This window comes from Geospiza fortis, unplaced genomic scaffold, assembly GCF_000277835.1.
Source record: "Geospiza fortis unplaced genomic scaffold, GeoFor_1.0 scaffold186, whole genome shotgun sequence".
In the NCBI taxonomy this organism is placed as follows: Eukaryota; Metazoa; Chordata; class Aves; order Passeriformes; family Thraupidae; genus Geospiza; species Geospiza fortis.
Genome location: NW_005054331.1, coordinates 2,432,766 through 2,440,079, shown reverse-complemented (window position 1 = coordinate 2,440,079; position 7,314 = coordinate 2,432,766).

Below are 7,314 nucleotides of genomic sequence, written 5' to 3'. Positions count from 1 at the left end.
GGAATTGGAAGCAACAACCACTACAACGCACTGAGCCCGTCCAGCGAGACCAGGCAGGTGAGCAGAGCGGCAGTGATGAAAAGAGCGAGCTGCTCTGGAACGCAAAGAAGGGCTGCTGGATCACAACCTCACATCTGCCAGCAGCAATACGGCGAGAGGCAAGAGCGCGCCTCCGGCCCATGAACCTGGCAGGATACCGCCTGCCAGGGATGTGCACGCCCCACAACACCAACCAGTACTTCATGGGCCACCGCGAGTACAGAGATGAAAGAGAAGCAGCGGTGGAGGTGTCTGGAGAAGTTAGTGACTGCAGCACTGAAGATGAGGATTTCCCTCTGATGGCTGCTTTCCCTTCCACAGATCAGTAGGCTGAAGGCACATTGGCAGAAGAGGAAGAGGAGAGCACACAGCCTGCTTGCCAAGACTGCAAGTGCCAAGACGACCTCGTGTGAAACCCAAACCGGAGTGACAGCACAAGGAAAGTGTCTGACTTGTAAAATCATCAGCTATTAAGAGAAGGGAACTGTTTGACATTCAGCTCCCTAAATAAATATATATATTTGTACACTTCTAACCCTGCTGCCTACTGTCTAATGATTCACATACACTAAGAGAGGCCTGGCAGAATAAGAATCAGAAGGTTTGCACTGTGTACGCCAAAGAGGTCAAAACTGCTACCCGAGAGATTTATTTTTAGAGACACTTTGCTCCCCTCAGATACATATATCCTATTCAAGAAGGTTTTTTAAGTTATACTTGAGTATTAAATATTTTATTATTATATTATATATGTATTATTATTAACATAATTTTTAAGTTATTATGTTATACTGAAAAGAGAAAGCCTAACTAGATGATGAAACCATGTAACTAAATTTATTCCTCAATCAGTGTAATTTTCTATCTTTTTACTGTCTGTAAAAATGACTTCAAATTCACTAATTATGAATTTAAAAAATTGAATAAATGCAAGGTTTATAGTCTCCTTATAGTATCTCGTTTTGTCTTTGAAAGGCAATAAAAAACCTTCATAAAACTTTGGCTTATCAAAAGGGATCTTGATAGATTGCAGCACTGGGCAATCATTAATGGGATGAAATTTAACAAGTACAAATGCCATATTCTGCACCTATGAAGAGTAAAGCTGGGCACAATTATAAACTGGGGCAAGAGTGGCTGGAGTAGCAGCCCTGCAAGCGAGGATATGTGGGTGTTGGTGGGCAGCAGGCTTGACACAGGTCAGCAGTGAGTGAGCCCTGTCAGCCTAGAGGGCAAAAGGCATGGGGTGCATCAAACACTGCATGACCAGCTGGGAAAAAGAGGGGATTGTCCCACTGTACTCAGTGTGGGCTTGCCTGGAGCACCGTGTGCAGTCCTGGGCCCCACAATTTGAGAAGGTTGTGGAGATCCTTGAATACATCCAGAGGAAGGCAACAAAGTTGAGGAAAGGGCTGGAAGGCTGAGGATTTTGGGCTTCTTTAATTCAGAGAAGAGGAAGCTGAGAGGCTGTCTCATTGCTTTCTACAGCTTCCCAAGGAGGGGAAGGTTCTGGTCTCTTTTCCCAGGTATCCAGTGACAGGATGCAGGGGAACAGTTTGAATCTGTGCCAGGAGAGTTTAGCCTGGACATTGAGAAGCATTTTTTTACTGAGAGGTCAGTCAAACACTGAAAGAGGCTTCCTAGAGAGTTGGTTGAGGCACCAGGCCTGTCAGTATTTAAGAGGCATTTGGACAATGGCCTTAACCACATGCCTTAACTTTTGGTCAGCCCTGGAATGGTCAGGCTGGTGGACTAGATGATCATTGCAGGTCCCTTCCAATTTAAAATATTCTATTCTATTCTATTCTAATTGGTTGGAAGGTTAACAAGAACTGCAACATCACAGAAACAAAAAATAGGGCTTCCTCAAAGGAATTTCAAATGTAGCTCTCAAGTATTTTGCATTCTAATTCAGACTGTTTCTATTCAAATTTTCTTACTTGTTTTTTCAGTTAAAAGATTGAATTTGTTTTTTCAATTGAAAGATTAACAATTTTCTTTTATGAATAAGAAAGATTTGTCCAATTTATTTAATTTTATTTTGTAATGGCTGAATTTATATTTCAAGCAACATGAGTTAGCATTCAATATTCAGGAAAAAAAAAAAGGCTTCTTAACTCCAAAGGTCTTTGTCAATGCAATACCAAGGCCTTATAAAACAGGAATTGCTGATTCCCTTTCTCTCTTTTGTTATTGCACTAGAAAGGATGACTGCACCACAGTTAGTACAAAATATTTATCATTTTGATACACAGTCAAATGAGTTCAAATTATTACAGAGTATTTTCTCCATTCACAGTGTACAAGTTGTATGTCATCTTTTTGAGTTCAGTGGTGGACCACTAACACTGCACTGGTCACAGGAGACTTTTATTAAAGACTCTAAAACTGCATAAGACTCAAACTCTATAACTTCAAAAGTTATAAGGTTGAAATGCCTTTCTTCAAAATTCTGCCATTGTTTATGTATATATTAAAAAATTAGTCTTTTAGAAGTATGTGTAATCTGGCAATAAAACTGTTTAAATCCCAAGATTTGAATATCTGAATCTTTCATCTCTTTCATCTGCTTTTGTGATAGATTAGGAAAAACAGCTATGGGTACTGCTCAATAATATGGCAGAGAATAGTTTAAATATTGAATTTCTGTCTGAAATGATTCTAAGGAAAACCAGCTTATTGCACTTTTAAAATATTCATCTTCTGACAAAGAAGCTACAGTTGTTAGAGAAGATCTGTTCAGGAGCTCTTTATTTCAGGAGCTCTATTTTATCCTAAGAGCATAAGGAAAAATTTGTGGGTTTTCAATTTACTGCTGTGAATTGGAGAAATAAAAAAGATAGAAAGTAGAAAATATTAATAGTAAAGAGTCTGGGTAAATCCTGTTCAAGGGATTGATTGATTGTAATGGTACCCCAAGAGGGCATGAGTTACATATATGAATTTCTAGTGAAAAACAATAGCTGAGAGAAAATAACAGCATCTTCCTCCCCTCCTCCTCTTTTTTTAGAGAAAGAGTTTGCTCTAAAGTGCTCTCGCAGCTAAGAGGATGAATCAACCCTAACTTTATGGCAGCATTTTGAATTTATCCAATTTATCAAACTACAGTTTAAGTTCCCCAGACAACCAGCAGCTAATAATTTCAAGTTGTCTAAATACTTTCAAATTTGTGGCACACCACCTGAAGGCCTCCCAAATAAAAGTTCTTAACATCTCCCACAATACACACTTCCTAAAACAGGAATTTATTGTGAACTGTGTCTTAATAGGTATTTCTGATGACATCTGATGATACGTAAAGATCAGCTTGGTGTTTACAATAAACAAAGCTCCTTACAAAAAAATCTAAATCACTAATATTTTTACTGTACTTAATTAAATATATACTCAATTTAGTAAATGAGCCTGACAGAATATTGCTGTGGTATGCCATTAATGGCAGTCCACAGACCTGGCACTATCTCTCTATTGCACACTAATGAAAGAAGCAAGACCACTTTTACTACTCCTTATATCCTAGCAGTGGTGCCTGACAAGAGAGACTCGTTCTTCATTCACCAAACAGGATATTGACAGAACAAGTGAGGCCTTTCTGCTCCTTCTCCTTGGGAGGAGATCATACACCACCAAGGTGGTGTCTCTTCCTTTCCATGGTCTTACACGCCAGAGGCCAGAGATCAGGGTGATCAGTGTTTCATTTTAGGTAGCGCATGCAAAGAGTGGCCAAATAAAAGCTGAGAAGAACCTTGCAGCCACTGGTTTAGCATTTTGGTAAAGAGCAGAAAAGGCTGAGGCAGATCTTATGAATGTGTGTGAACATCCAAGGAGGACAGTACAGAAGACAGAGTTGGAGATTCTTAGTGGTGTGCAATAATCCGTGGCCTTCTCTGGGCTTTGTATGGGTCCAATCCAGCCAGCTCGAACCCAAGCCCAACACGGACTTGCATAGACAAAAGGACAAAAGACAGAGAAGTGCTCTTTTCCACGTGGGGACGAGCGTCCAGTTTATTAGCTTGGGGCAGGACACAGCTAGCACAGTGACCACCCAGGTAGAAAAGGGACAACCTGTACCTGCAGTGGATTTTATACCCCAGGGGAGAGGGGGCGGGGAAAGAGGACCGTGGCCAATGGGATGCCATTGGGGAGGGGCGAGGGAGGGGTATCCATGGGGCAGACCACCAGGTGTGTAGAAAGGAGTGCATGGGGAGAGACCATGTGATGAGGAAGGGGGAATAATCTACATGACATACCATACTCAGTACAAAATTCCCATCATCCAGTGAAAAACAACCAACTAAATGAACTATTTAGTGCAATACAACAGTGGTGCCCAAATGGTGACCAGAAGTAAGGGGCACAAATTGAAATACAAGCAATTTTGTGTAAATATGAGCAATACTTACCACCTCAGTGAGGGTGGTCAAACACTGACTCAGATTGCCCAGACAAGCTGCGCCATCTCCACCTCTGGATCTTTAAGACCTGTCCTGGGCAACCTGTTCCAGCAGACCTTGCTCTGAGCACTGAGGATCCACAATCTCCAAATGGATGTCAGGTTCAGCCATTGTGTGATTCTGTAAACTCTTAACTTGGCTGTATTTTTGTCCTTTAGCAGCACAGATTAGTTGCTAAGCACTACTTTAGCAAATCTGTGATTCCACTAAAAAACAGTTCCACACCATTAATTGGGAACATAGTAATTCTCCATTGCATTTACCTTCCTACTGATCATGAATGAACTTTTCAAAAAGCAATAAAATTCTCACAGGAATTACAGTTTAAATGGGAGGTAGGGCTTAGAATATACATCTGAAATGTAAACATTAAACAAATTATGTCACATAGATTCAAGAAATTGCAACATTAAGGATACGTTTAGAAGAAATCGAAACAATGCAAATGTGGTTTCGGTTAAGGGTTTTTTGTAAATGAGATATCCACATGATTTATGTTTTATTATGTATTGATATCATTACAAAAATACAAGAATGCAACATCTTTCAAAATCCATGAAATCTAATCTGGGACTGCAAAGCCCCAGACTGATTAACATTCTGTCTGACTACTGTTACTGCTATGTCAGAATAGAAATTTCGGCACCTTGCTTTGATAAATGTTTAGGAGATAAGTATCCAGTATTTGAAAATGATATAGTTGTTTACAAAGATTGCAATTAAATTACTTTCAGATCCCAGCCTTCCCCATCCAGGAGCTTTTCATCCGTGGTAAGCACTTTCTCTAAAGCCATCTTTCTCCCAAACTTATGTTTTCTATTTAGACTCCTCACTCAGTCATCTTCTCTAATATTCCCAGACTGAGCTGTTCATTGATTTCTCTGTTCCCACCTCACTACCACCAGAAGCCTTTGTCTACAGGAGAAGAGTAAAATGCACAAGGCACTGTAGGGCAGATGTGTATACCTTCAATACGGACTTGACATATTTTTAACCGGAATGAACTGATGCTTTTCTATGCAATGCCTGCAGTCAGCAAGGGCTGAAAACCACTCAAAGCCAGCAGTCTGGATGAGGCTATATTTGGGTGGGAAGGGACAGAGCTATACAGAAATAAGCTATGCTGCGTCAGTAGGCCTCAAGTCCAAATGCAGCTTCAGAAACTTTGTTGCTATCTGTTTGTCTTTCCTTTCCTTGTTTGAGTCAACTTTTCTCCCCTCCTGGTTCGAACTTTCTTGTTGGTAGCAGCACAGCAGTGAGCTTCTTATTCTGAATTTATCCACACTCCCAAGTCAGCCTGCAAGGGATCAGAGCTGCCCAAATCCTTTTGTCGCCCTTTCAATCCTGCCCTGGAATATGAGCTGGTGTCCATGTGGATAGCACTCAGAGCAAGTGGAAACTTCAGCCAAACTGTAAAACCTTTGCAAACCTCCTATAGTCATAACTAAACTGCACTTTTTTTAAAGGTTCAGAAATGTAAGAAAAAATACTGATGTATTTTTCATTTGCAATGGAAGAGGTGTAAAAGGCAAAACTTCATACTTCAGTTCAACATCAAGTTCCTGCCCTTTAGAGGAAGTGCAGGAGGCTGAAAAAGAAGGAGCACAATGATTTTTAACAGGGACATGACTCTTTTTCCTATTCTCAGAAAGAACTAAAATAAATTTTATTATAAGTTTCCCAAAGGTTAAAACTGAAGAATATGTCTAAGATGGAAAATTTCAGTCCAAGCTCAGTTACAAACACCTGAAGACAGGGTACTATTGTGACAATTACAACTGATAATGGGTAATGCTTTAAATTAAAAACTAGTGAACTACAAATAAAAACTGCACATATGTGAAATAATTGTTGAAATAATTGTTCCCCCATGAAATTACACCTGAATAAAAACATATTTTGAGAACACAACAGGACACCATATGGAATAAATGACTTTGGTCTGTGTCAAACTCTCCATACCTAAACCTGTGATGGGAATCATCCCATCTCTTTAAATATCTAAAAAAATCAGTTTTCCCCTCCAGGACTTTAGAACATGGTCCAGACACAAATGAAAACAAAAATTATATTCAGTCCTGAAAGTGTACGATAGATTCTTTAGGTCACACTGAGCGGAAGTCCATGTCTCATCCACAGCATGGATGGCTTTAGCCTCAGGAGTAAAAGGTGGTTTCTGAGGCATAATGGAGTTCAAATTGCTGTAACATTTTGGCAGACCAACAAATGCATTATGGAAATATTAGCAGGACACAGTATTTGCCTATCCACCTCAGATGCCCCAAAAAGTTTTTGTAATCTAGGTAGGAACAAGCTGTACAAAGCCATGAGTTATGACTTCAGTCAGAAGACTGGACAGGTTGTGATAGCTTTGACAAATTTGAGGTCCCAGTACTGTACAGTTTCTTCGGAACGGCTTAAATTATCTACTATTATCTTTTTAAATCCTTTTGGATGGGAAACATTTGGATGGAAATCCCAGAGTAGTTACAGAGCCAGCCTGACGACAAAACAAGACAGGGTGCATTAACAAAAGTAAATGTGGTGGGCTTGGGGGAAGAGTTATTGTGGTGCTGTGTCGTTAGTTTTTGGTGTTTTTCTTCTATCCTTTCTGTAGATGAGTGATTTCCAGCCCCTACATTTTGCTCTTGCATTTCAGAACGCGTTGCTGCCGATTGTCGAGGCCGGGCTGCTCCCGGCCGGCGGCGCTGCACGCCCAGGATCCCGGGGAGGGAAGAGGAAGGCGGGGAAGGAAGGGGCAGCCGGGGAAGGAAGGGGCAGGTGATGTATCCCGCAGCTCCTGCCAGCGCCGGAGCAGCGC